Raw genomic sequence first — 25,766 nt, 5'->3', positions numbered from 1 at the left:
CGTTTACGGCACATGTAACTTGTTAAGATAGAGTTGTACATTTATCCACTCCATGTTTACAGTATCTCCAGGCTTTGTCTTGCACATGGCACCTTAGTATGTTTGTTGTTTGAATGGTTACAAGTCTATCTCTAGTCTAGCTATTATTCTAGTTAACTTGGTTTTATACTTATAAGCCAGGACGCGGGTGGCACTGTGGATTAAACCACAGAGCCTAGGACTTGCTGATCAGAAGGTCGGCGGTTCAAATCCCCGTGACGGGTTGAGCTCCCTTTGCTTGGTCCCTGCTCCTGCCAACCTAGCAGTTCGAAAGCACGTCAAAGTGCAAGTAGATAAATAGGTACCGCTCCAGCGGGAAGGTAAACGGCGTTTCCGTGCGCTGCTCTGGTTCGCCAGAAGTGGCTTAGTCATGCTGGCCATGTGACCTGGAAGCTGTACGCCGGCTCCCTCGGCCTATAGAGTGAGATGAGCGCCGCAACCCCAGAGTCGGTCACGACTGAACCTAATGGTCAGGGGTCCCTTTATACTTATAAGCCAGTTTGTGGTGGTGCTGTTTTGTTGTATTATTATTACTGTCACCACATTTGATAGTTTGTGTATATACAGGACAGAGATGAGACACTCATACAGAAGGCCAAGTGGGGAAAGCTTGTAAGATCAGGTAGGAGGAAATGGCCCCTTCCCAGATCCCCCACCCTCCTGGTCCAGACTGGGGCTAGTGTGGCTGGGAGCCAGATGCCTGCTGATGTCTCCGTTTGTTTTGCAGTGAGGGAAAGATTCAGCCTGGATGCCATTGCATCCTGGGAGGGACTGGAGCCCAGATGAAGGCCTGTTGCCCCAGAGGTAATGGAATGGGGGAAGGAGGGGGCAGGGGCGGAGGAAGGCTAACCAGCACCGGTGAGGAGGAGCGGGGGAGGGGCAAACTGCCCGGTGGTGCATGCGTGATGCCGCTACGTATGGCAGATGTGCAGCACCACTACATACGGAGCACACACATGCACCGTATGTAATGGTGCCACGCATGCACCGCTGGGCGGTTTGCCGACATAACTGCTCTGGCACCGTATGGACAGCGGCGGGATCCTCCGCTCACGGCTGCAGCCGCAGTGGCAGGGATCCGCACACAGCTGTGATGGCGCAATGGTGGCGGCTCGTGCCATCGCGCCTGGCGGTTGTGGAATGAGCCCCCCACGGGGTGGCTTCTTGTCACCCCCCTCAGAGATGGCACCTGGGGCGCACCACCCTCCCCGCTCATCCTTCCTCTGCCACTGGGAGGGGGGGCCTTAGGAAACACACAAGAAGGGCCTGCAGGATCAGGCCAAGGGTCCATGTGGTCCAGCCTCCTCTTCTGCCAGGGGCCACCCAGATGCCACTGGGAAAGCCACAAACAGGATCCGAGCCCAAGAGCCCTCTGCCCACCTGCGACTTCCTGCAACAGCTTTTCTGAAGCATTGTTGTCTCCATCAGGACTAGTAGTCTTTCACCGCCTCTTCCTTCAGTCAGTCGCCTAATCTGCTTTGAAAGCCATGCAGTCAGAGATGCTCTTCTGCTGCATCTCCTGGTCATCTGATGGTTCCTGCCAAAAGGCGCCTCTTGTGAGCTCCTCTGTAGGATCTGCTTTCAGTCCCTGGGGTGGGTGTGAGAGCTGGATGTGGGGCTGAGGCGGCTCTTGTGAGCTCCGCAATGGAATCTGCTTTAAGTCCCTGGGGTGGGCGTGAGAGCTGGATGGGCGGCTGAGGGGACGTTCTGTCCCTGGCATTCACATGTTCAGGGATTCTTCCCTCGAAGCAGCCCTTAGCGTCGAGTTCTCCCTTGCTTCAAAGATCCCTTCTTTCTTGCAGGATGCTGCTCAAGACACCAATTAAATAGAACAGGTAAGAGGAAGGGAAATTTTGCATGGAGCGGGGAGAACACCCTACAAATTGACCGTACATGTTCATGCTGTGGGGGCATTTCTGGGGAAAACGGCTTACACTATTAAGACAAATTTAGGAACTGGGGGACAAGTCCCATTGTCCTTGACCGGAATACAACTGCAAAGATTACAAAACTGGCGCGGAAGCAGCAGCCATAGTTTCTTCTCATGCTAGCAACAGCATCTCTGCTCATTTCTGAGAAAGAGGAGACTTTGGCTGCTGCTTCTGAGCTAGGCCGGTCGGGACAGAAGCGAGACACCCGTACAGAGGCCAAGTGGGAAGAGCTGGTAAGATCAGGTAGGAGGAAATGCCCCCTTCCCAGGTCCCCCACCCTCCTGCCCCAGACTGGGGCTAGCGTGGCTGGGAGCCAGACACCTGCTGTTTGTTTTGCAGTGAGGGAAAGATTCAGACTGGAATTCATTGCATCCTGGGAGGGACTGGAGCCCAGATGAAGGACTGTTGCCTCAGAGGTAATGGGACGGGAGACTGGGGGGGGGGGGCAGGGGCGAAGGAAGGCTAATGGGCACCTGGTGTTGGGGAGGGTGGGGCAAACTGCCCAGCGGTGCATGGGTGGCCTCTCAGAGGTAATGGGACAAGCGGGGGGGGGGGCTTAGGAAACACACAAGAAGGGCCTGCAGGATCAGGCCAAGGGCTCATCTGGTCCAGCCTCCTCTTCTGCCAGGGGCCACCCAGATGCCACTGGGAAAGCCACAAACAGGATCCGAGCCCAAGAGCCCTCTGCCCACCTGGGACTTCCTGCAACAGTTTTTCTGAAGCATTCTTTCCTCCATCAGAACTAGTAGCCTTTGACCGCCCCCTCCTCCGTTCAACTGCCTCATCCACTTTGAAAGCCATGCAGTCAGAGATGCTCTTCTGCTGCATCTCCTGGTCACCTGATGGTTCCTGCCAAAAGGCGCCTCTTGTGAGCTCCTCTGTAGGATCTGCTTTCAGTCCCTGGGGTGGGTGTGAGAGCTGGATGGGGGGCTGAGGGGACGTTCTGTCCCTGGCGTTTGGTCTGTGACAGCCCATTCACATGTTCAGGGATTCTTCCCTCAAAATAGTGCTTAGCGTCGAGTTCTCCCTTGTTTCAAAGATCCCTTCTTTCTTGCAGGATCTCCTTTGTGCACTGCTGTGGCTGCTGCCGAAGTCTCCCTCAAAAAGAACAGGTAAGAGGAAGGGAAGCTTTGCATGGGATGGGGAGAACACCCTACAGGGGTCAGCAAACTTTTCCAGCAGGGTGCCAGTCCACTGTCCCTCAGACCTTGTGGGGGGCTGGACTAGATTTTGAAAAAGAAGAAGAAGAACAAATTCCTATGTCCCACCAATAACCCAGAGATGCATTTTAAATAAAAGCACACATTCTACTCATGTAAAAACACCAGGCAGGCCCCACTGCATTTTAAATAAAAGCACACATTCTACTCTTCCCAGACCGTCTGCGGGCCAGATTGAGAAGGCAATTGGGCCGGATCTGGCCCCCGGGCCTTAGTTTGCCTACCCATGAAGTTGAGCGTACGTGTTCATGCTGTGGATGCGTTTCTGGGAAAAGTTGGACACTAATAAGACGGGTTTGGTAACTGGGGCCCTCCTACAGGTGATGCTGGACTACAACTCCCATGGTCCTTGACCATTGTCCTTTTTCTCCTGCTTTTCAGCCAGACTCCCAGGTGGGTGGTGTTAAAAGTGGAAATTCCCTTTAATATAGTCTGGTTCCTTTAGAGAAATGGAACACCGTACAAAGAGCATTTGACGAAACTTAGATTGTCATGTTGTAGGCAGTGTATACAAAAGGACTGAGGCAGATTCCTGTTTTTTCCTATGTTTACAGATGGCTATGTATTGTTTGTTTTCTAATTTGCAGGAAGGCTTTGAGTGATGCCTGGGGCGGATCGATAAGAGAGGAAATGAAGACAGGATTTGGGGTGTTTTCCCTCTACTTTGCATATATAGGTGTGGTTCAGGTACGTCGCTGTGTTGGTCTGATGCAGTCAAAATATATTTTGAAAAATTTTAAAAATTGTGCAGTAGCACCTTAGAGACCAACTAAGTTTGTTCTTGGTATAAGCTTTTGTGTGCATGCACACTTATGTGTAGCCTTGCTTTTGAATCCCTCCCATGTCCCTTGCCCTCATGCCTGCAGGTGTCTTCGTTTGCTTTGCAGTGAGAGAAAGCAGCAGCCTGGGAACCACCTCCCGGAAGGGAATGGAGCCCAGGAAAAGGACAGATGAGTCGCAGGTACAGGGGCAGGGGGAAGGAGGTGTTATGAAACGCCTAAGAACGCCCTGCTGGATCAGACCAAGGGCCTAACTTCTCCAGCATTCTCTTCTCCCAGGGGTCACCCAGAGGCCTGTGAGATTATTCCTACAAAAAGGCGGCTCTTGTGAGCTCCGCAGTGATCTGCTTTAAGTTCCTGGGGTGGGTGTGACAGCTGAACGTGTCCCAGGTGATGTTCTGTTCCTGGCGTTCGGTCTGTGGCAGCCCATTCACGTGGTCAGGGATTCTTCCCTCGAACCGGCCCTTAGTTTAGAGTTCTCCTATGCTTCAAGAATACCTTCTGTCTTCCAGGATCTCCTATATGCACCAATGTGGCTGCTGCCAAAAGAAAAAAGGCCCTGAGTCAGGCACATACAGAAGACCAAGGCGGACTTCCGGTTTTCGTCGCAAAGGGAAGAGGGTCGAGATGTGTGCCGGAGCCTCCTGCTGAAGCCACTCATGTAAAAAGAACAGGTAAGAGGAGGAAGCGACACAGGTGGCGCTGTGGTCTAAACCACAGAGCCTAGGGCTTGCCAATCAGAAGGTCGGCAGTTTGAATCCCCGCGACGGGGTGAGCTCCCGTTGCTCGGTCCCTGCTCCTTCCAACCTAGCAGTTCGAAAGCACGTCAAAGTGCAAGTAGATAAATAGGTACCACTCCGGCGGGAAGGTAAACGGTGTTTCCGTGCGCTGCTCTGGTTCGCCAGAAGCGGCTTAGTCATGCTGGCCACATGACCCGGAAGCTGTCCACTGGCTCCCTTGGCCAATAAAGCGAGATGAGCGCCGCAACCCCAGAGTCATCTGCAACTGGACCTAATGGTCAGGGGTCCCTTTACCTTTAAGACAAAGGAAGATTTGCGTGGGGTGGGGAGAATTATTACCAATACATCCACCATAGGAGTTATGCTGTCGCCAAGAAAAGGGCCGTAACACCTGCTCCACCTCATTCCCTGCTTGACTGGGAGGGCTACGGACCCGAAGAGTATGCAGCACCATGGGGAGATCTGCTGCACCAAAATTTTCTAGGCGGTGGTGACACCTTGATCTCAGGCAGCAAAGGGGAATAGAAAATTTGCATGGGGCGAGGAGAACACCCTACAAGTTGAGCGTACGTGTTCATTCCATAGAGGCATTTCTGAAAAAAAAGGCTGACAACAACAACAACAACAACAACAATAATAATAATAATAAATTTTATTTATACCCCGCCCTCCCTGGCTAGAGCCGGTCTCAGGGCTGCTAACACCAGTAAAATTACAGTAAAAACATAATGGGGGGGACCAATTTAAAATACAGGTTAAAATGCAATTTAAAATGCAGCCTCATTTTAAAAGTAGCCCATATATCAAAACCATAAGGGGAGGGAAACATAAGGGTCAGACTGAGTCCAAACCAAAGGCCAGGCAGAACAGCTCTGTCCTGCAGGCCCTGCGGAAAGATGTCAAGTCCCGCAGGTCCCTAGTGTCTTGAGACAGAGCGTTCCACAAAGTCGGGGCCAGTACTGAAAAGGCCCTGGCCCTAGCTGAGACCAATCTAACCACCTTGCGGCTTGGGACCTCCAAAGTGTTGTTATTTGTGGGCCTTAAGGTCCTCTGCGGGGCATACCAGGAGAAGCGGTCCCGTAGGTACGAGGGTCCTAGGCCGCATAGGGCTTTAAAGGTCAAAACCAGCACCTTAAACCTGACCCTGTACTCCACCAGTGCAGCTGGTAAAGCACTGGATGAATGTGCTCCCGCGGCAAGGAATCCCGTAAGGAGCCTCGCCGCGGCATTCTGCACCCGCTGGAGTTTCTGGGTCAGCTTCAAGGGCAGCCCCACATAGAGCGAGTTACAATAATCAAGCCTGGAGGTGACTGTCGCATAGATCACTGTGGCCAGATCAGGGCGAGAAAGGTAAGGGACCAACTGCTTAATACGGCGGAGATGGAAAAATGCCACCTTTGCTGTGGCTGCAACCTGTGCCTCCATGGAAAGGGAGGAGTCGAAGGTTACACCCAAGCTCGGGTTTGGGAACTTGGGGCCCTCCTACAGGCGATGTTCGACTACAACTCCCATTGTCCTTGACCATTGTCCTTTTTCTCCTTTTCAGCCAAACAACCAGGTGGCCACGCTGCAGGCTGAAGTTCTGGCACCTTCCAAACCAAGGCTCAGTCTTAGAACCAGTTTCTTTTGTTTGTTTGTTTCTTTGTTTGAAATAATTTTCAATAAACGTTTTCCTGGTTTACGAAAGCATGTCCATTGTCTCTTTTTTCAAGTCATGTTTTCTACAAATCGATGTTCAGCGTTTGTGCGTGGGGCTTTCCATCCTCGGCACTCACAGACTGAACAAAATTGCAATGTATCTCAACAGAATTAGAATGTTATGCAAAAGGGGGGCTACGTTTCCCAGCACAATTCAAAGTGTTGGTGCTGACCTTTAAAGCCCTAAACGGCCTCGGTCCAGTATACCTGAAGGAGCATCTCCATCATTCAGCCCGGACACTGAGGTCCAGCGCTGACGGCTTTCTGGCGATTCCCTCACAGCGAGAAGCAAAGCTACAGGGAACCAGGCAGAAGGCCTTCTCTGTAGTGGCGCCTGGGGAACGCCCTCCCATCAGATGTCAAAGAGATAAACAACTACCTGACATTTAGAAGACATCTGAAGGCAGCCCTGTTCAGGGAAGTTTTTAATGTGCGACATTTTAATGTATTTTAATCTTTGTTGGAAGCTGCCCAGAGTGGCTGGGGGGACCCACCCAGATGAGTGGGGTACAAATAAATTATTATTATTATTATTATTATTATTATTATTATTATTATTATTATTATTTCTCCACCGCAGGAGGGCCCTGCCTCTGCTGTCTCGCTTTCCCCTGCGCTGCTTCTGGGCTGCTCTGTGCCACGCAGGAGAAGGAGGCAGGTGGCTGTGGGAAGGCAGCAGAATGAGGATGGGAGGTAGCTGGAAAGGCAGACAGGAGGGGGGGGGGTGAGGAAATTGTGGGGGATGTGCCCCAAAAGAAAATCACAGGGGGAAAGGTTATTCTTTGAAAAAATCCCTACGTCACAATTACAGCAAAAATCAGACTTATGGGAATTCAGTCAAATATGGTGCCAAACGGTCGCAAATGCTCCCCTGAAAGGTTTGGCAGTTGAAACTGAAGGCTTTTTATCACAGGACAAGAAATCAGACGTCGACAACTTAACAGGCGGAAAAAGACTTTTTTGAAAAAATCCCTATGCCCCACAAAAATCTGACTTTTGACAATTCACTCAGAAATGGTGCCAACTGCTTGCAAATGCTCCCCTGAAAGGTTTGGCAGTCGAAACAGAAGGCTTTTTATCACAGGAAAAGAAATCAGCCCTCAGCAACTTAACCGGCGAAAAATCTTTTTTTGAAAAAATTCCTAACAATTTCAGGAAAAATCTGACTTTTGGCAATTCACTCAAAAATGGTGCCAAACACTTGAAAATGCTCCCCTGAAAGGTTTGGCAGTCGAAACAGAAGGCTTTTTATCACAGGAAAAGAAATCAGCCCTCAGCAACTTAACCGGCGAAAAATCTTTTTTTTGAAAAAATTCCTAACAATTTCAGGAAAAATCTGACTTTTGACAATTCACTCAGAAATGGTGCCAACTGCTTGCAAATGCTCCCCTGAAAGGTTTGGCAGTCGAAACAGAAGGCTTTTTATTACAGGAAAAGAAATCAGCCCTCAGCAACTTAACCGGCGAAAAATCTTTTTTTGAAAAAATTCCTAACAATTTCAGGAAAAATCCGACTTTTGGCAATTCACTCAAAAATGGTGCCAAACACTTGAAAATGCTCCCCTGAAAGGTTTGGCAGTCAAAACAAAAGGCTTTTTATCACAGGAAAAGAAATCAGCCCTCAGCAACTTAACCGGCAAATTATTTTTTTCTGGAAAAAATCCCTGAGCGGTTGCCGAACGGTTGCAAATGCTCCCCTAAACCCTTTGGTGATGGACACAGAAGGCTTTTTATCACAGGAGAAAAAATCAGCCCTCGACAACTTCAACGACGGAAAAAGATTTTTTTGAAAAAATCCCTAAGCCACAATTTCAGCAAAAATCTGACTTTTGACAATTCACTCAAATATGGTGCCAACCGGTTGCAAATGCTCCCCTGAAAAGTTTGGCAGTTGAAACAGAAGGCTTTTTATCACAGGACAAGAAATCAGCCCTCAACAATTTTACCTGCGGAAAAAGATTTTTTTGAAAAAATCCCTAAGCCCCGGGGTCACAATTTCAGGAAAAATTGGACTTTGGGCAATTCACTCAAAAATGGTTCCAAAAACTTGCAAATCCTCCCCTGAAAGGTTTGGCAGTCGAAACAGAAGGCTTTTTATCACAAGACAAGAAATCAGCGCTCAGCAACTTAACCGGTGGAAAAAGATTTTTTTGAAAAAATCCCTAAGCCGCGGGGGTCACAATTTCAGCAAAAATCTGACTTTTGACAATTCAGTCAAATAAGGTGCCGAACGGTTGCAAATGCTCCCCTGAAAGGTTTGGCAGTCGAAACAGAAAGCTTTTTATCACAGGAAAAGAAATCAGCCCTCAGCAACTTAACCGGCGGTTTTTTTTTTGTTTTTTTTTGAAAAAATCCCTAAGGCCTGGGGTCACGTTTTCAGCAAAAATCTGACTTTTGGCAATTCACTCAAATATGGTGCCGAACGGTCGCAAATGCTCCCCTGAAAGTTTTGGCGATCGAAACTGAAGGCTTTTTATCACAGGACAAGAAATCAGCCCTCAACAATTTTACCGGCTGAAAAATATTTTTTTGAAAAAATCCCTAAGCCCCGAGGTCACAATTTTAGCAAAAATCTGACTTTTGGCAATTCACTCAAATATGGTGTCGAACATTTGCAACTGCTCCACTGAAAAGTTTGGTGGTCGAAACAGAAGGCTTTTTATTACAGAAAAAGAAATCAGCCATCAGCAGATTAACCGGCGAATTTTTTTAAAAAAAATAATAATCCCTGAGTCACACTTTTAGCAAAAATCTGACTTTTGGCAATTCACTCAAATATGGTGCCAATTGCTTGCAAATGCTCCCCTGAAAGGTTTGGCAGTCGAAACAGAAGGCTTTTTATCACAGGACAAGAAATCAGCCCTCAGCAACTTAACCGGCGGAATTTTTTTTTAAAAAAAAAAAATCCCTAAGCCCCGGGGTCCCAATTTCAGCAAAAATCTGACTTTCAGAAATTGAGTCAAATACGGTGCTGAACGGTAGCAAAAGCTCCCCTGAAAGGTTTGGCAGTCGAAACAGAAGGCTTTTTATCACAGGACAAGAAATCAGCCCTCGATAACTTAACCAAGGGGGAAAGATTTTTTTTGAAAAAATGCCTAAGCCCCGAGGTCACAATTTCAGCAAAAATATGAGTTTCGGGAATTCAGTCAAATATGGTGCCGAACGGTCGCAAATGCTCCCCTGAAAGGTTTGGCGGTCAAAACTGAAGGCTTTTTCTCACAGGACAAGAAATCAGCCCTCAACAATTTATCCGGCAGAAAAAGTTTTTTTTTTTTGAAAAAATCCCTAAGGTCACAATTTCAGCAAAAATCTGACTTTTGGAAATTGAGTCAAATATGGTGCCAAACACTTTCAAATGCTCCCCTGAAAGGTTTGGCAGTAGAAACAGAAGGCTTTTTATCACAGGACAAGAAATCAGCGCTCGACAACTTAACCGGTGGGAAAAGATTTTTTTGAAAAAATCTCTAAGCCCCAGGGTCACAATTTCAGCAAAAATCTGAGTTTCGGCAATTCACTCAAAAATGGTGCCAACCGATGGCAAATGCCCCCCTGAAAGCTTTGGCGATGGAAACAGAAGGCTTTTATCACAGGACAAGAAATCACCCCTGAAAACTTAACCGGCGAAAGAAGATTTTTTTGAAAAAAATCCCTAAGCCCTGGAGTCACAATTTCAGCAAAAATCTGACTTTTGGCATTTCACTCAAAAATGGTGCCAAACACTTGCAAATGCTCCCCTGAAAGGTTTCACAGTCGAAACAGAAGGCTTTTTATCACAGGAAAAGAAATCAGCCCTCAGCAACTTAACTGGCAAAAATTTTTTTTAAAAAAAAATAATCCCTAAGCCCGGGGTCACAATTTCAGCAAAAATATGAGTTTCGGGAATTCAGTCAAATATAGTGCCGAACGGTGGCAAATGCTCCCCTAAACGCTTTGGTGATGGAAACAGAAGGCTTTTTATCACAGGAGAAGAAATCAGCCCTTGACAACTTAAACGTCGGAAAAAGATTTTTTTGAAAAAATCCCTATGCCCCACAAAAATCTGCCTTTTGACAATTCACTCAAAAATGGTGCCAACTGCTTGCAAATGCTCCCCTGAAAGGTTTGGCAGTCGAAACAGAAGGCTTTTTATCACAGGAAAAGAAATCAGCCCTCAGCAACTTAACCGGCGAAAAATCATTTTTTGAAAAAATTCCTAACAATTTCAGGAAAAATCCGACTTTTGGCAATTCACTCAAAAATGGTGCCAAACACTTGAAAATGATCCCCTGAAAGGTTTGGCAGTCAAAACAAAAGGCTTTTTATCACAGGAAAAGAAATCAGCCCTCAGCAACTTAACCGGCAAATTATTTTTTTCTGGAAAAAATCCCTGAGCGGTTGCCGAACGGTTGCAAATGCTCCCCTAAACCCTTTGGTGATGGACACAGAAGGCTTTTTATCACAGGAGTAAAAATCAGCCCTCGACAACTTCAACGACGGAAAAAGATTTTTTTGAAGAAATCCCTAAGCCACAATTTCAGCAAAAATCTGACTTTTGACAATTCACTCAAATATGGTGCCAACCGGTTGCAAATGCTCCCCTGAAAAGTTTGGCGGTTGAAACAGAAGGCTTTTTATCACAGGACAAGAAATCAGCCCTCAACAATTTTACCTGCGGAAAAAGATTTTTTTGAAAAAATCCCTAAGCCCCGGGGTCACAATTTCAGGAAAAATTTGACTTTGGGCAATTCACTCAAAAATGGTTCCAAAAACTTGCAAATCCTCCCCTGAAAGGTTTGGCAGTCGAAACAGAAGGCTTTTTATCACAAGACAAGAAATCAGCGCTCAGCAACTTAACCGGTGGAAAAAGATTTTTTTGAAAAAATCCCTAAGCCGCGGGGGTCACAATTTCAGCAAAAATCTGACTTTTGACAATTCAGTCAAATAAGGTGCCGAACGGTTGCAAATGCTCCCCTGAAAGGTTTGGCAGTCGAAACAGAAAGCTTTTTATCACAGGAAAAGAAATCAGCCCTCAGCAACTTAACCGGCGATATTTTTTTTTAAAAAAAAATCCCTAAGGCCTGGGGTCACGTTTTCAGCAAAAATCTGACTTTTGGCAATTCACTCAAATATGGTGCCGAACGGTCGCAAATGCTCCCCTGAAAGTTTTGGCGATCGAAACTGAAGGCTTTTTATCACAGGACAAGAAATCAGCCCTCAACAATTTTACCGGCTGAAAAATATTTTTTTGAAAAAATCCCTAAGCCCCGGGGTCACAATTTTAGCAAAAATCTGACTTTTGGCAATTCACTCAAATATGGTGTCGAACAGTTGCAACTGCTCCACTGAAAAGTTTGGTGGTCGAAACAGAAGGCTTTTTATCACAGAAAAAGAAATCAGCCCTCAGCAGATTAACCGATGAATTTTTTTTAAAAAAATAATAATCCCTGAGTCACACTTTTAGCAAAAATCCGACTTTTGGCAATTCACTCAAATATGGTGCCAATTGCTTGCAAATGCTCCCCTGAAAGGTTTGGCAGTCGAAACAGAAGGCTTTTTATCACAGGACAAGAAATCAGCCCTCGATAACTTAACCAAGGGGGAAAGATTTTTTTGAAAAAATCCCTAAGCCGCGGGGGTCACAATTTCAGCAAAAATCTGACTTTTGACAATTCAGTCAAATAAGGTGCCGAACGGTTGCAAATGCTCCCCTGAAAGGTTTGGCAGTCGAAACAGAAAGCTTTTTATCACAGGAAAAGAAATCAGCCCTCAGCAACTTAACCGGCGATATTTTTTTTTTTGAAAAAATCCCTAAGCCCTGGGGTCACGTTTTCAGCAAAAATCTGACTTTTGGCAATTCACTCAAATATGGTGCCGAACGGTCGCAAATGCTCCCCTGAAAGTTTTGGCGATCGAAACTGAAGGCTTTTTATCACAGGACAAGAAATCAGCCCTCAACAATTTTACCGGCTGAAAAATATTTTTTTTGAAAAAATCCCTAAGCCCCGGGGTCACAATTTTAGCAAAAATCTGACTTTTGGCAATTCACTCAAAAAATCTGAAATTCTCCAGTTTACTCAAAAATGGTGCCAAACTGTTGCAAATTCTCCCCTGAAAGGTTTGGCGGTGGAAACAGAAGGCATTTTATCATAGGAAATGAAATCAGCCCTCGAAGACAAAACCTGTGGGGGAAAATTTTCCTAAGCCCCGGGGTCACAATTTCAGCAAAAATCTGAAATTCTCCAGTTCTCTCAAAAATGGTCCGAAACTGTTGCAAATTCTCGCCTAAAAGGTTTGGCGGTGGAAACAGAAGGCTTTTTATCATAGGAAATGATATCAGCCCTCGAAGACAAAACCTGTGAAAAAGATTTTTCTAAGCCCTGGGGTCACAATTTCAGCAAAAATCTGAAATTCTCCAGTTCACTCAAGAATGGTGCCAAACTGTTGCAAATTCTCCCCTGAAAGGTTTGGCTGTGGAAACAGAAGGCTTTTTATCATAGGAAATGAAATCAGCCCTCGAAGACAAAACCTGTGGGGGAAAAAAATTCTAAGCCCCGGGGTCACAATTTCAGCAAAAATCCGAAATTCTCCAGTTTACTCAAAAATGGTGGCACACTGTTCCAAATTCTCCCCTGAAAGGTTTGGCGGTGGAAACAGAAGGCTTTTTATCATAGGAAATGAAATCAGCCCTCGAAGACAAAACCTGTGGGGGGGAAATTTTCTAAGCCCCGGGGTCACAATTTCAGCAAATATCTGAAATTCTCCAATTCTCTGAAAAATGGTGCCAAACTGTTGCAAATTCTCCCCTGAAAGGTTTGGTTGTGGAAACAGAAGGCTTTTTATCATAGGAAATGAAATCAGCCCGCAACAACTTAACCTGTGAAAGAAAAATTTTCTAAGCCCCGGGGTCACAATTTCAGCAAATATCTGAAATTCTCCAATTCTCTGAAAAATGGTGCCAAACTGTTGCAAATTCTCCCCTGAAAGGTTTGGTTGTGGAAACAGAAGGCTTTTTGTCATAGGAAATGAAATCAGCCCTCGAAGGCAAAACCTGTGGGGGAAAAAAATTCTAAACCCTGGGGTCACAATTTCCGCAAAAATCTGAAATTCTCCAATTTACTCAAAAATGGTGCCACACTGTTCCAAATTCTCCCCTGAAAGGTTTGGCGGTGGAAACAGAAGGCTTTTTATCATAGGAAATGAAATCAGCCCTCGAAGACAAAACCTGTGAAAAAAAAATTTCTAAGCCCCGGGGTCACAATTTCAGCAAAAATCTAAAATTCTCCAGTTCACTCAAGAATGGTGCCAAACTGTTCCAAATTCTCCCCTGAAAGGTTTTGTGGTGGAAACAGAAGGCTTTTTATCATAGGAAATGAAATCAGCCCTCGAAGACAAAACCTGTGGGGGGGGAATTTTGTAAGCCCCGGGGTCACAATTTCAGCAAAAATCTGAAATACTCCAATTCACTCAAAAATGGTGCCAAACTGTTGCATATTCTCCCCTGAAAGGTTTGGAGGTGGAAACAGAAGGCCTTTTATCATAGGAAATGATATCAGCCCTCGACAACTTTACCTGTGAAAGAAAAATTTTCTAAGCCCCGGGGGTCACAATTTCAGCAAAAATCTGAAATTCTCCAGTTCTCTCAAAAATGGTCCGAAACTGTTGCAAATTCTCGCCTAAAAGGTTTGGCGGTGGAAACAGAAGGGTTTTTATCATAGGAAATGATATCAGCCCTCGAAGACAAAACCTGTGAAAAAGATTTTTCTAAGCCCTGGGGTCACAATTTCAGCAAAAATCTGAAATTCTCCAGTTCACTCAAGAATGGTGCCAAACTGTTGCAAATTCTCCCCTGAAAGGTTTGGCGGTGGAAACAGATGGCTTTTTATCATAGGAAATGAAATCAGCCCTCGAAGACAAAACCTGTGGGGAAAAAAAATTCTAAGCCCCGGGGTCACAATTTCAGCAAAAATCCGAAATTCTCCAGTTTACTCAAAAATGGTGGCACACTGTTCCAAATTCTCCCCTGAAAGGTTTGGCGGTGGAAACAGAAGGCTTTTTATCATAGGAAATGAAATCAGCCCTCGAAGACAAAACCTGTGGAGGAAAAATTTTCTAAGCCCCGGGGTCACAATTTCAGCAAATATCTGAAATTCTCCAATTCTCTGAAAAATGGTGCCAAACTGTTGCAAATTCTCCCCTGAAAGGTTTGGTTGTGGAAACAGAAGGCTTTTTATCATAGGAAATGAAATCAGCCCTCAACAACTTAACCTGTGAAAGAAAAATTTTCTAAGCCCCGGGGTCACAATTTCAGCAAATATCTGAAATTCTCCAATTCTCTGAAAAATGGTGCCAAACTGTTGCAAATTCTCCCCTGAAAGGTTTGGTTGTGGAAACAGAAGGCTTTTTTCATAGGAAATGAAATCAGCCCTCAACAACTTAACCTGTGAAAGAAAAATTTTCTAAGCCCCGGGGTCACAATTTCAGCAAATATCTGAAATTCTCCAATTCTCTGAAAAATGGTGCCAAACTGTTGCAAATTCTCCCCTGAAAGGTTTGGCGGTGGAAACAGAAGGCTTTTTATCATGGGAAATGAAATCAGCCCTCGACAACTTAACCTGTAAAACAAAAAATTTCTAAGGCCCGGGGTCACAATTTCAGCAAAAATCTGAAATTCTCCAATTCTCTCAAAAATGGTCCGAAAATGTTGCAAATTCTCCCCGGAAAGGTTTGGCGGTGGAAACAGAAGGCTTTTTGTCATAGGAAATGAAATCAGCCCTCGAAGACAAAACCTGTGGGAAAAAAAATTTCTAAGCCCCGGGGTCACAATTTCAGCAAATATCTGAAATTCTCCAATTCTCTGAAAAATGGTGCCAAACTGTTGCAAATTCTCCCCTGAAAGGTTTGGTTGTGGAAACAGAAGGCTTTTTATCATAGGAAATGAAATCAGCCCTCGAAGACAAAACCTGTGGGGGAAAAAAATTCTAAGCCCTGGGGTCACAATTTCCGCAAAAATCTGAAATTCTCCAATTTACTCAAAAATGGTGCCACACTGTTCCAAATTCTCCCCTGAAAGGTTTGGCGGTGGAAACAGAAGGCTTTTTATAATAGGAAATGAAATCAGCCCTCGAAGACAAAACCTGTGGGGAAAAAATTTTCTAAGCCCCAGGGTCACAATTTCAGCAAATATCTGAAATTCTCCAATTCTCTGAAAAATGGTGCCAAACTGTTGCAAATTCTCCCCTGAAAGGTTTGGTTGTGGAAACAGAAGGCTTTTTATCATAGGAAATGAAATCAGCCCTCGACAACTTAACCTGTGAAAGAAAAATTTTCTAAGCCCCGGGGTCACAATTTCAGCAAAAATCTGAAATTCTCCAGTTTACTCAAAAATGGTGCCACACTGTTCCAAATTCTCCCCTGAAAGGTTTGGCGGTGGAAACAGAAGGCTTTTTATCATAGGAAATGAAATCAGCCCTCGAAGACAAAACCTGTGGGGGAAAAAAATTCTAAGCCCCGGGGTCACAATTTCAGCTAAAATCTGAAATTCTCCAATTCACTCAAAAATGGTGCCAAACTGTTGCAAACTCTCCCCTGAAAGGTTTGGTTGTGGAAACAGAAGCCTTTTTGTCATAGGAAATGAAATCAGCCCTCGAAGACAAAACCTGTGAAAAAAAAATTTCTAAGCCCCGGGGTCACAATTTCAGCAAAAATCTAAAATTCTCCAGTTCACTCAAGAATGGTGCCAAACTGTTGCAAATTCTCGCCTAAAAGGTTTGGTTGTGGAAACAGAAGCCTTTTTGTCATAGGAAATGAAATCAGCCCTCGAAGACAAAACCTGTGAAAAAAAATTTTTCTAAGCCCCGGGGTAACAATTTCAGCAAAAATCTGAAATTCTCCAGTTTACTCAAAAAAGGTGCCAAACTGTTGCAAATTCTCCCCGGAAAGGTTTTGCGGTGGAAACAGAAGGCTTTTTATCATAGGAAATGAAATCAGCCCTCGAAGACAAAACCTGTGGGGGGGAAATTTTGTAAGCCCCGGGGTCACAATTTCAGCAAAAATCTGAAATACTCCAATTCACTCAAAAATGGTGCCAAACTGTTGCAAATTCTCCCCTGAAAGGTTTGGAGGTGGAAACAGAAGGCCTTTTATCATAGGAAATGATATCAGCCCTCGAAGACAAAACCTGTGGGGAAAAAAAATTCTAAGCCCCGGGGTCACAATTTCAGCAAAAATCTGAAATTCTCCAGTTTACTCAAAAATGGTGGCACACTGTTCCAAATTCTCCCCTGAAAGGTTTGGCGAGGGAAACAGAAGGCTTTTTATCATAGGAAATGAAATCAGCCCTCGAAGACAAAACCTGTGGGGGAAAAATTTTCTAAGCCCCGGGGTCACAATTTCAGCAAATATCTGAAATTCTCCAATTCTCTGAAAAATGGTGCCAAACTGTTGCAAATTCTCCCCTGAAAGGTTTGGTTGTGGAAACAGAAGGCTTTTTATCATAGGAAATGAAATCAACCCTCAACAACTTAACCTGTGAAAGAAAAATTTTCTAAGCCCCGGGGTCACAATTTCAGCAAATATCTGAAATTCTCCAATTCTCTGAAAAATGGTGCCAAATTGTTGCAAATTCTCCCCTGAAAGGTTTGGTTGTGGAAACAGAAGGCTTTTTATCATAGGAAATGAAATCAGCCCTCCACAACTTAACCTGTGAAAGAAAAAATTTCTAAGGCCCGGGGTCACAATTTCAGCAAAAATCTGAAATTCTCCAATTCTCTCAAAAATGGTCCGAAAATGTTGCAAATTCTCCCCGGAAAGGTTTGGCGGTGGAAACAGAAGGCTTTTTGTCAAAGGAAATGAAATCAGCGCTCGAAGACAAAACCTGTGGGAAAAAAAATTTCTAAGCCCCGGGGTCACAATTTCAGCTAAAATCTGAAATTCTCCAATTCACTCAAAAATGGCGCCACACTGTTGCAAATTCTCGCCTAAAAGGTTTGGCGGAGGAAACAGAAGGCTTTTTATCATAGGAAATGAAATCAGCCCTCGACAACTTAACCTGTGAAAGAAAAATTTTCTAAGCCCCGGGGTCACAATTTCAGCAAAAATCTGAAATTCTCCAGTTCACTCAAGAATGGTGCCAAACTGTTGCAAATTCTCCCCTGAAAGGTTTGGCGGTGGAAACAGAAGGCTTTCTATCATAGGAAATGAAATCAGCCCTCGAAGACAAAACCTGTGAAAGAAAAATTTTCTAAGCCCCGGGGTCACAATTTCAGAAAAAAATCTGAAATTCTCCAGTTCACTCAAAAATGGTGCCAAACTGTTGCAAATTCTCCCCGGAAAGGTTTGCCGGTGGAAACAGAAGGCTATTTATCATAGGAAATGAAATCAGCCCTCGAAGACAAAACCTGTGAAGAAATAAAATTTCTAAGCCCCGGGGTCACAATTTCAGCAAATATCTGAAATTCTCCAATTCTCTGAAAAATGGTCCCAAACTGTTGCAAATTCTCGCCTAAAAGGTTTGGCGCTGGAAACAGAAGGCTTTTTATCATAGGAAATGAAATCAGCCCTCGAAGACAAAACCTGTGGGGGGAAAATTTTCTAAGCCCCAGGATCTCAATTTCAGCAAATATCTGAAATTCTCCAATTCTCTGAAAAATGGTGCCAAACTGTTGCAAATTCTCCCCTGAAAAGTTTGGTTGTGGAAACAGAAGGCTTTTTATCATGGGAAATGAAATCAGCCCTCGACAACTTAACCTGTAAAACAAAAAATTTCTAAGCCCCGGGGTCACAATTTCAGCAAAAATATGAAATTCTCCAGTTTACTCAAAAAAGGTGCGAAACTGTTACAAATTCTCCCCTGAAAGGTTTTGCGGTGGAAACAGAAGGCTTTTTATCATAGGAAATGAAATCAGCCCTCGAAGACAAAACCTGTGGGGGGGAAATTTTGTAAGCCCCGGGGTCACAATTTCAGCAAAAATCTGAAATACTCCAATTCACTCAAAAATGGTGCCAAACTGTTGCAAATTCTCCCCTGAAAGGTTTGGAGGTGGAAACAGAAGGCCTTTTATCATAGGAAATGATATCAGCCCTCGACAACTTTACCTGTGAAAGAAAAATTTTCTAAGCCCCGGGGTCACAATTTCAGCAAAAATCTGAAATTCTCCAGTTCTCTCAAAAATGGTCCGAAACTGTTGCAAATTCTCGCATAAAAGGTTTGGCGGTGGAAACAGAAGGCTTTTTATCATAGGAAATGATATCAGCCCTCGAAGACAAAACCTGTGAAAAAGATTTTTCTAAGCCCTGGGGTCACAATTTCAGCAAAAATCTGAAATTCTCCAGTTCACTCAAGAATGGTGCCAAACTGTTGCAAATTCTCCCCTGAAAGGTTTGGCGGTGGAAACAGAAGGCTTTTTATCATAGGAAATGAAATCAGCCCTCGAAGACAAAACCTGTGGGGGAAAAAAATTCTAAGCCCCGGGGTCACAATTTCAGCAAAAATCCGAAATTCTCCAGTTTACTCAAAAATGGTGGCACACTGTTCCAAATTCTCCCCTGAAAGGTTTGGCGAGGGAAACAGAAGGCTTTTTATCATAGGAAATGAAATCAGCCCTCGAAGACAAAACCTGTGGGGGAAAAATTTTCTAAGCCCCGGGGTCACAATTTCAGCAAATATCTGAAATTCTCCAATTCTCTGAAAAATGGTGCCAAACTGTTGCAAATTCTCCCCTGAAAAGTTTGGTTGTGGAAACAGAAGGCTTTTTATCATAGGAAATGAAATCAGCCCTCAACAACTTAACCTGTGAAAGAAAAATTTTCTAAGCCCCGGGGTCACAATTTCAGCAAATATCTGAAATTCTCCAATTCTCTGAAAAATGGTGCCAAACTGTTGCAAATTCTCCCCTGAAAGGTTTGGTTGTGGAAACAGAAGGCTTTTTATCATAGGAAATGAAATCAGCCCTCCACAACTTAACCTGTGAAAGAAAAAATTTCTAAGGCCCGGGGTCACAATTTCAGCAAAAATCTGAAATTCTCCAATTCTCTCAAAAATGGTCCGAAAATGTTGCAAATTCTCCCCGGAAAGGTTTGGCGGTGGAAACAGAAGGCTTTTTGTCATAGGAAATGAAATCAGCCCTCGAAGACAAAACCTGTGGGGAAAAAAATTTCTAAGCCCCGGGGTCACAATTTCAGCTAAAATCTGAAATTCTCCAATTCACTCAAAAATGGCGCCACACTGTTGCAAATTCTCGCCTAAAAGGTTTGGCGGTGGAAACAGAAGGCTTTTTATCATAGGAAATGAAATCAGCCCTCGACAACTTAACCTGTGAAAGAAAAATTTTCTAAGCCCCGGGGTCACAATTTCAGCAAAAATCTGAAATTCTCCAGTTCACTCAAGAATGGTGCCAAACTGTTGCAAATTCTCCCCTGAAAGGTTTGGCGGTGGAAACAGAAGGCTTTCTATCATAGGAAATGAAATCAGCCCTCGAAGACAAAACCTGTGAAAGAAAAATTTTCTAAGCCCCGGGGTCACAATTTCAGAAAAAAATCTGAAATTCTCCAGTTCACTCAAAAATGGTGCCAAACTGTTGCAAATTCTCTCCGGAAAGGTTTGCCGGTGGAAACAGAAGGCTATTTATCATAGGAAATGAAATCAGCCCTCGAAGACAAAACCTGTGAAGAAATAAAATTTCTAAGCCCCGGGGTCACAATTTCAGCAAAAATCTGAAATTCTCCAGTTCACTCAAGAATGGTGCCAAACTGTTGCAAATTATCCCCTGAAAGGTTTGGCGGTGGAAACAGAAGGCTTTTTATCATAGGAAATGAAATCAGCCCTCGAAGACAAAACCTGTGGAAAAAAAAAATTCTAAGCCCCGGGGTCACAATTTCAGCAAAAATCTGAAATTCTCCAGTTTACTCAAAAATGGTGCCAAACTGTTCCAAATTCTCCCCTGAAAGGTTTGGCGGTGGAAACAGAAGGCTTTTTATAATAGGAAATGAAATCAGCCCTCGAAGACAAAACCTGAGGGGAAAAAATTTTCTAAGCCCCGGGGTCACAATTTCAGCAAATATCTGAAATTCTCCAATTCTCTGAAAAATGGTCCCAAACTGTTGCAAATTCTCGCCTAAAAGGTTTGGCGCTGGATAAAGAAGGCTTTTTATCATAGGAAATGAAATCAGCCCTCGAAGACAAAACCTGTGGGGGGAAAATTTTCTAAGCCCCGGGATCTCAATTTCAGCAAATATCTGAAATTCTCCAATTCTCTGAAAAATGGTGCCAAACTGTTGCAAATTCTCCCCTGAAAGGTTTGGAGGTGGAAACAGAAGGCCTTTTATCATAGGAAATGATATCAGCCCTCGACAACTTTACCTGTGAAAGAAAAATTTTCTAAGCCCCGGGGTCACAATTTCAGCAAAAATCCGAAATTCTCCAGTTTACTCAAAAATGGTGGCACACTGTTCCAAATTCTCCCCTGAAAGGTTTGGCGAGGGAAACAGAAGGCTTTTTATCATAGGAAATGAAATCAACCCTCGAAGACAAAACCTGTGGGGGGAAAATTTTCTAAGCCCCGGGGTCACAATTTCAGCAAATATCTGAAATTCTCCAATTCTCTGAAAAATGGTGCCAAACTGTTGCAAATTCTCCCCTGAAAGGTTTGGTTGTGGAAACAGAAGGCTTTTTATCATAGGAAATGAAATCAGCCCTCAACAACTTAACCTGTGAAAGAAAAATTTTCTAAGCCCCGGGGTCACAATTTCAGCAAATATCTGAAATTCTCCAATTCTCTGAAAAATGGTGCCAAACTGTTGCAAATTCTCCCCTGAAAGGTTTGGTTGTGGAAACAGAAGGCTTTTTGTCATAGGAAATGAAATCAGCCCTCGAAGACAAAACCTGTGGGGGAAAAAAATTCTAAGCCCTGGGGTCACAATTTCCGCAAAAATCTGAAATTCTCCAATTTACTCAAAAATGGTGCCACACTGTTCCAAATTCTCCCCTGAAAGGTTTGGCGGTGGAAACAGAAGGCTTTTTATCATAGGAAATGAAATCAGCCCTCGAAGACAAAACCTGTGAAAAAAAAATTTCTAAGCCCCGGGGTCACAATTTCAGCAAAAATCTAAAATTCTCCAGTTCACTCAAGAATGGTGCCAAACTGTTGCAAATTCTCGCCTAAAAGGTTTGGTTGTGGAAACAGAAGCCTTTTTGTCATAGGAAATGAAATCAGCCCTCGAAGACAAAACCTGTGAAAAAAAATTTTTCTAAGCCCCGGGGTCACAATTTCAGCAAAAATCTGAAATTCTCCAGTTTACTCAAAAAAGGTGCCAAACTGTTGCAAATTCTCCCCTGAAAGGTTTTGCGGTGGAAACAGAAGGCTTTTTATCATAGGAAATGAAATCAGCCCTCGAAGACAAAACCTGTGGGGGGGGAATTTTGTAAGCCCCGGGGTCACAATTTCAGCAAAAATCTGAAATACTCCAATTCACTCAAAAATGGTGCCAAACTGTTGTAAATTCTCCCCTGAAAGGTTTGGAGGTGGAAACAGAAGGCCTTTTATCATAGGAAATGATATCAGCCCTCGACAACTTTACCTGTGAAAGAAAAATTTTCTAAGCCCCGGGGGTCACAATTTCAGCAAAAATCTGAAATTCTCCAGTTCTCTCAAAAATGGTCCGAAACTGTTGCAAATTCTCGCCTAAAAGGTTTGGCGGTGGAAACAGAAGGCTTTTTATCATAGGAAATGATATCAGCCCTCGAAGACAAAACCTGTGGGGGGGGAATTTTGTAAGCCCCGGGGTCACAATTTCAGCAAAAATCTGAAATACTCCAATTCACTCAAAAATGGTGCCAAACTGTTGCAAATTCTCCCCTGAAAGGTTTGGAGGTGGAAACAGAAGGCCTTTTATCATAGGAAATGATATCAGCCCTCGACAACTTTACCTGTGAAAGAAAAATTTTCTAAGCCCCGGGGTCACAATTTCAGCAAAAATCCGAAATTCTCCAGTTTACTCAAAAATGGTGGCACACTGTTCCAAATTCTCCCCTGAAAGGTTTGGCGAGGGAAACAGAAGGCTTTTTATCATAGGAAATGAAATCAGCCCTCGAAGACAAAACCTGTGGGGGGGAAATTTTCTAAGCCCCGGGGTCACAATTTCAGCAAATATCTGAAATTCTCCAATTCTCTGAAAAATGGTGCCAAACTGTTGCAAATTCCCCCCTGAAAAGTTTGGTTGTGGAAACAGAAGGCTTTTTATCATAGGAAATGAAATCAGCCCTCAACAACTTAACCTGTGAAAGAAAAATTTTCTAAGCCCCGGGGTCACAATTTCAGCAAATATCTGAAATTCTCCAATTCTCTGAAAAATGGTGCCAAACTGTTGCAAATTCTCCCCTGAAAGGTTTGGTTGTGGAAACAGAAGGCTTTTTATCATAGGAAATGAAATCAGCCCTCGAAGACAAAACCTGTGAAGAAATAAAATTTCTAAGCCCCGGGGTCACATTTTCAGCAAATATCTGAAATTCTCCAATTCTCTGAAAAATGGTCCCAAACTGTTGCAAATTCTCGCCTAAAAGGTTTGGCGCTGGAAACAGAAGGCTTTTTATCATAGGAAATGAAATCAGCCCTCGAAGACAAAACCTGTGGGGGGAAAATTTTCTAAGCCCCAGGATCTCAATTTCAGCAAATATCTGAAATTCTCCAATTCTCTGAAAAATGGTGCCAAACTGTTGCAAATTCTCCCCTGAAAAGTTTGGTTGTGGAAACAGAAGGCTTTTTATCATGGGAAATGAAATCAGCCCTCGACAACTTAACCTGTAAAACAAAAAATTTCTAAGCCCCGGGGTCACAATTTCAGCAAAAATATGAAATTGTCCAGTTTACTCAAAAAAGGTGCCAAACTGTTACAAATTCTCCCCTGAAAGGTTTTGCGGTGGAAACAGAAGGCTTTTTATCATAGGAAATGAAATCAGCCCTCGAAGACAAAACCTGTGGGGGGGAAATTTTGTAAGCCCCGGGGTCACAATTTCAGCAAAAATCTGAAATACTCCAATTCACTCAAAAATGGTGCCAAACTGTTGCAAATTCTCCCCTGAAAGGTTTGGAGGTGGAAACAGAAGGCCTTTTATCATAGGAAATGATATCAGCCCTCGACAACTTTACCTGTGAAAGAAAAATTTTCTAAGCCCCGGGGTCACAATTTCAGCAAAAATCTGAAATTCTCCAGTTCTCTCAAAAATGGTCCGAAACTGTTGCAAATTCTCGCATAAAAGGTTTGGCGGTGGAAACAGAAGGCTTTTTATCATAGGAAATGATATCAGCCCTCGAAGACAAAACCTGTGAAAAAGATTTTTCTAAGCCCTGGGGTCACAATTTCAGCAAAAATCTGAAATTCTCCAGTTCACTCAAGAATGGTGCCAAACTGTTGCAAATTATCCCCTGAAAGGTTTGGCGGTGGAAACAGAAGGCTTTTTATCATAGGAAATGAAATCAGCCCTCGAAGACAAAACCTGTGGGGGAAAAAAATTCTAAGCCCCGGGGTCACAATTTCAGCAAAAATCCGAAATTCTCCAGTTTACTCAAAAATGGTGGCACACTGTTCCAAATTCTCCCCTGAAAGGTTTGGCGAGGGAAACAGAAGGCTTTTTATCATAGGAAATGAAATCAGCCCTCGAAGACAAAACCTGTGGGGGAAAAATTTTCTAAGCCCCGGGGTCACAATTTCAGCAAATATCTGAAATTCTCCAATTCTCTGAAAAATGGTGCCAAACTGTTGCAAATTCTCCCCTGAAAAGTTTGGTTGTGGAAACAGAAGGCTTTTTATCATAGGAAATGAAATCAGCCCTCAACAACTTAACCTGTGAAAGAAAAATTTTCTAAGCCCCGGGGTCACAATTTCAGCAAATATCTGAAATTCTCCAATTCTCTGAAAAATGGTGCCAAACTGTTGCAAATTCTCCCCTGAAAGGTTTGGTTGTGGAAACAGAAGGCTTTTTATCATAGGAAATGAAATCAGCCCTCCACAACTTAACCTGTGAAAGAAAAAATTTCTAAGGCCCGGGGTCACAATTTCAGCAAAAATCTGAAATTCTCCAATTCTCTCAAAAATGGTCCGAAAATGTTGCAAATTCTCCCCGGAAAGGTTTGGCGGTGGAAACAGAAGGCTTTTTGTCATAGGAAATGAAATCAGCCCTCGAAGACAAAACCTGTGGGGAAAAAAATTTCTAAGCCCCGGGGTCACAATTTCAGCTAAAATCTGAAATTCTCCAATTCACTCAAAAATGGCGCCACACTGTTGCAAATTCTCGCCTAAAAGGTTTGGCGGTGGAAACAGAAGGCTTTTTATCATAGGAAATGAAATCAGCCCTCGACAACTTAACCTGTGAAAGAAAAATTTTCTAAGCCCCGGGGTCACAATTTCAGCAAAAATCTGAAATTCTCCAGTTCACTCAAGAATGGTGCCAAACTGTTGCAAATTCTCCCCTGAAAGGTTTGGCGGTGGAAACAGAAGGCTTTCTATCATAGGAAATGAAATCAGCCCTCGAAGACAAAACCTGTGAAAGAAAAATTTTCTAAGCCCCGGGGTCACAATTTCAGAAAAAAATCTGAAATTCTCCAGTTCACTCAAAAATGGTGCCAAACTGTTGCAAATTCTCTCCGGAAAGGTTTGCCGGTGGAAACAGAAGGCTATTTATCATAGGAAATGAAATCAGCCCTCGAAGACAAAACCTGTGAAGAAATAAAATTTCTAAGCCCCGGGGTCACAATTTCAGCAAAAATCTGAAATTCTCCAGTTCACTCAAGAATGGTGCCAAACTGTTGCAAATTATCCCCTGAAAGGTTTGGCGGTGGAAACAGAAGGCTTTTTATCATAGGAAATGAAATCAGCCCTCGAAGACAAAACCTGTGGAAAAAAAAAATTCTAAGCCCCGGGGTCACAATTTCAGCAAAAATCTGAAATTCTCCAGTTTACTCAAAAATGGTGCCAAACTGTTCCAAATTCTCCCCTGAAAGGTTTGGCGGTGGAAACAGAAGGCTTTTTATAATAGGAAATGAAATCAGCCCTCGAAGACAAAACCTGAGGGGAAAAAATTTTCTAAGCCCCGGGGTCACAATTTCAGCAAATATCTGAAATTCTCCAATTCTCTGAAAAATGGTCCCAAACTGTTGCAAATTCTCGCCTAAAAGGTTTGGCGCTGGATAAAGAAGGCTTTTTATCATAGGAAATGAAATCAGCCCTCGAAGACAAAACCTGTGGGGGGAAAATTTTCTAAGCCCCGGGATCTCAATTTCAGCAAATATCTGAAATTCTCCAATTCTCTGAAAAATGGTGCCAAACTGTTGCAAATTCTCCCCTGAAAGGTTTGGAGGTGGAAACAGAAGGCCTTTTATCATAGGAAATG

General features: G+C 43.7%; 1 long non-coding RNA gene across 4 annotated transcripts; it reads left to right on the top strand.

The window, feature by feature from the left end:
* The first annotated feature begins 367 nt into the window (after positions 1 to 367).
* Positions 368 to 6,375, top strand: LOC114582688 (uncharacterized). 4 transcript variants are annotated; one of them, XR_003703503.2, is made up of 7 exons: positions 368 to 661; positions 767 to 843; positions 3,028 to 3,082; positions 3,778 to 3,877; positions 4,057 to 4,151; positions 4,482 to 4,643; positions 6,256 to 6,375. It is a non-coding gene; the product is annotated as an uncharacterized LOC114582688 (long non-coding RNA). The 4 variants fall into 4 exon arrangements; XR_003703504.2 differs by having other exon boundaries at positions 369 to 843; XR_013390464.1 differs by lacking the exons at positions 368 to 661; positions 767 to 843 and adding an exon at positions 2,297 to 2,386 and having other exon boundaries at positions 4,078 to 4,151.
* The last annotated feature ends 19,391 nt before the right edge of the window (positions 6,376 to 25,766 follow it).

The sequence above is a fragment of the Podarcis muralis genome, chromosome 13, assembly GCF_964188315.1.
Source record: "Podarcis muralis chromosome 13, rPodMur119.hap1.1, whole genome shotgun sequence".
NCBI lineage: Eukaryota > Metazoa > Chordata > Lepidosauria > Squamata > Lacertidae > Podarcis > Podarcis muralis.
The sequence above is the reverse complement of the archived record's forward strand: the minus strand, read 5'-3'. Positions and strand labels throughout refer to the sequence as shown.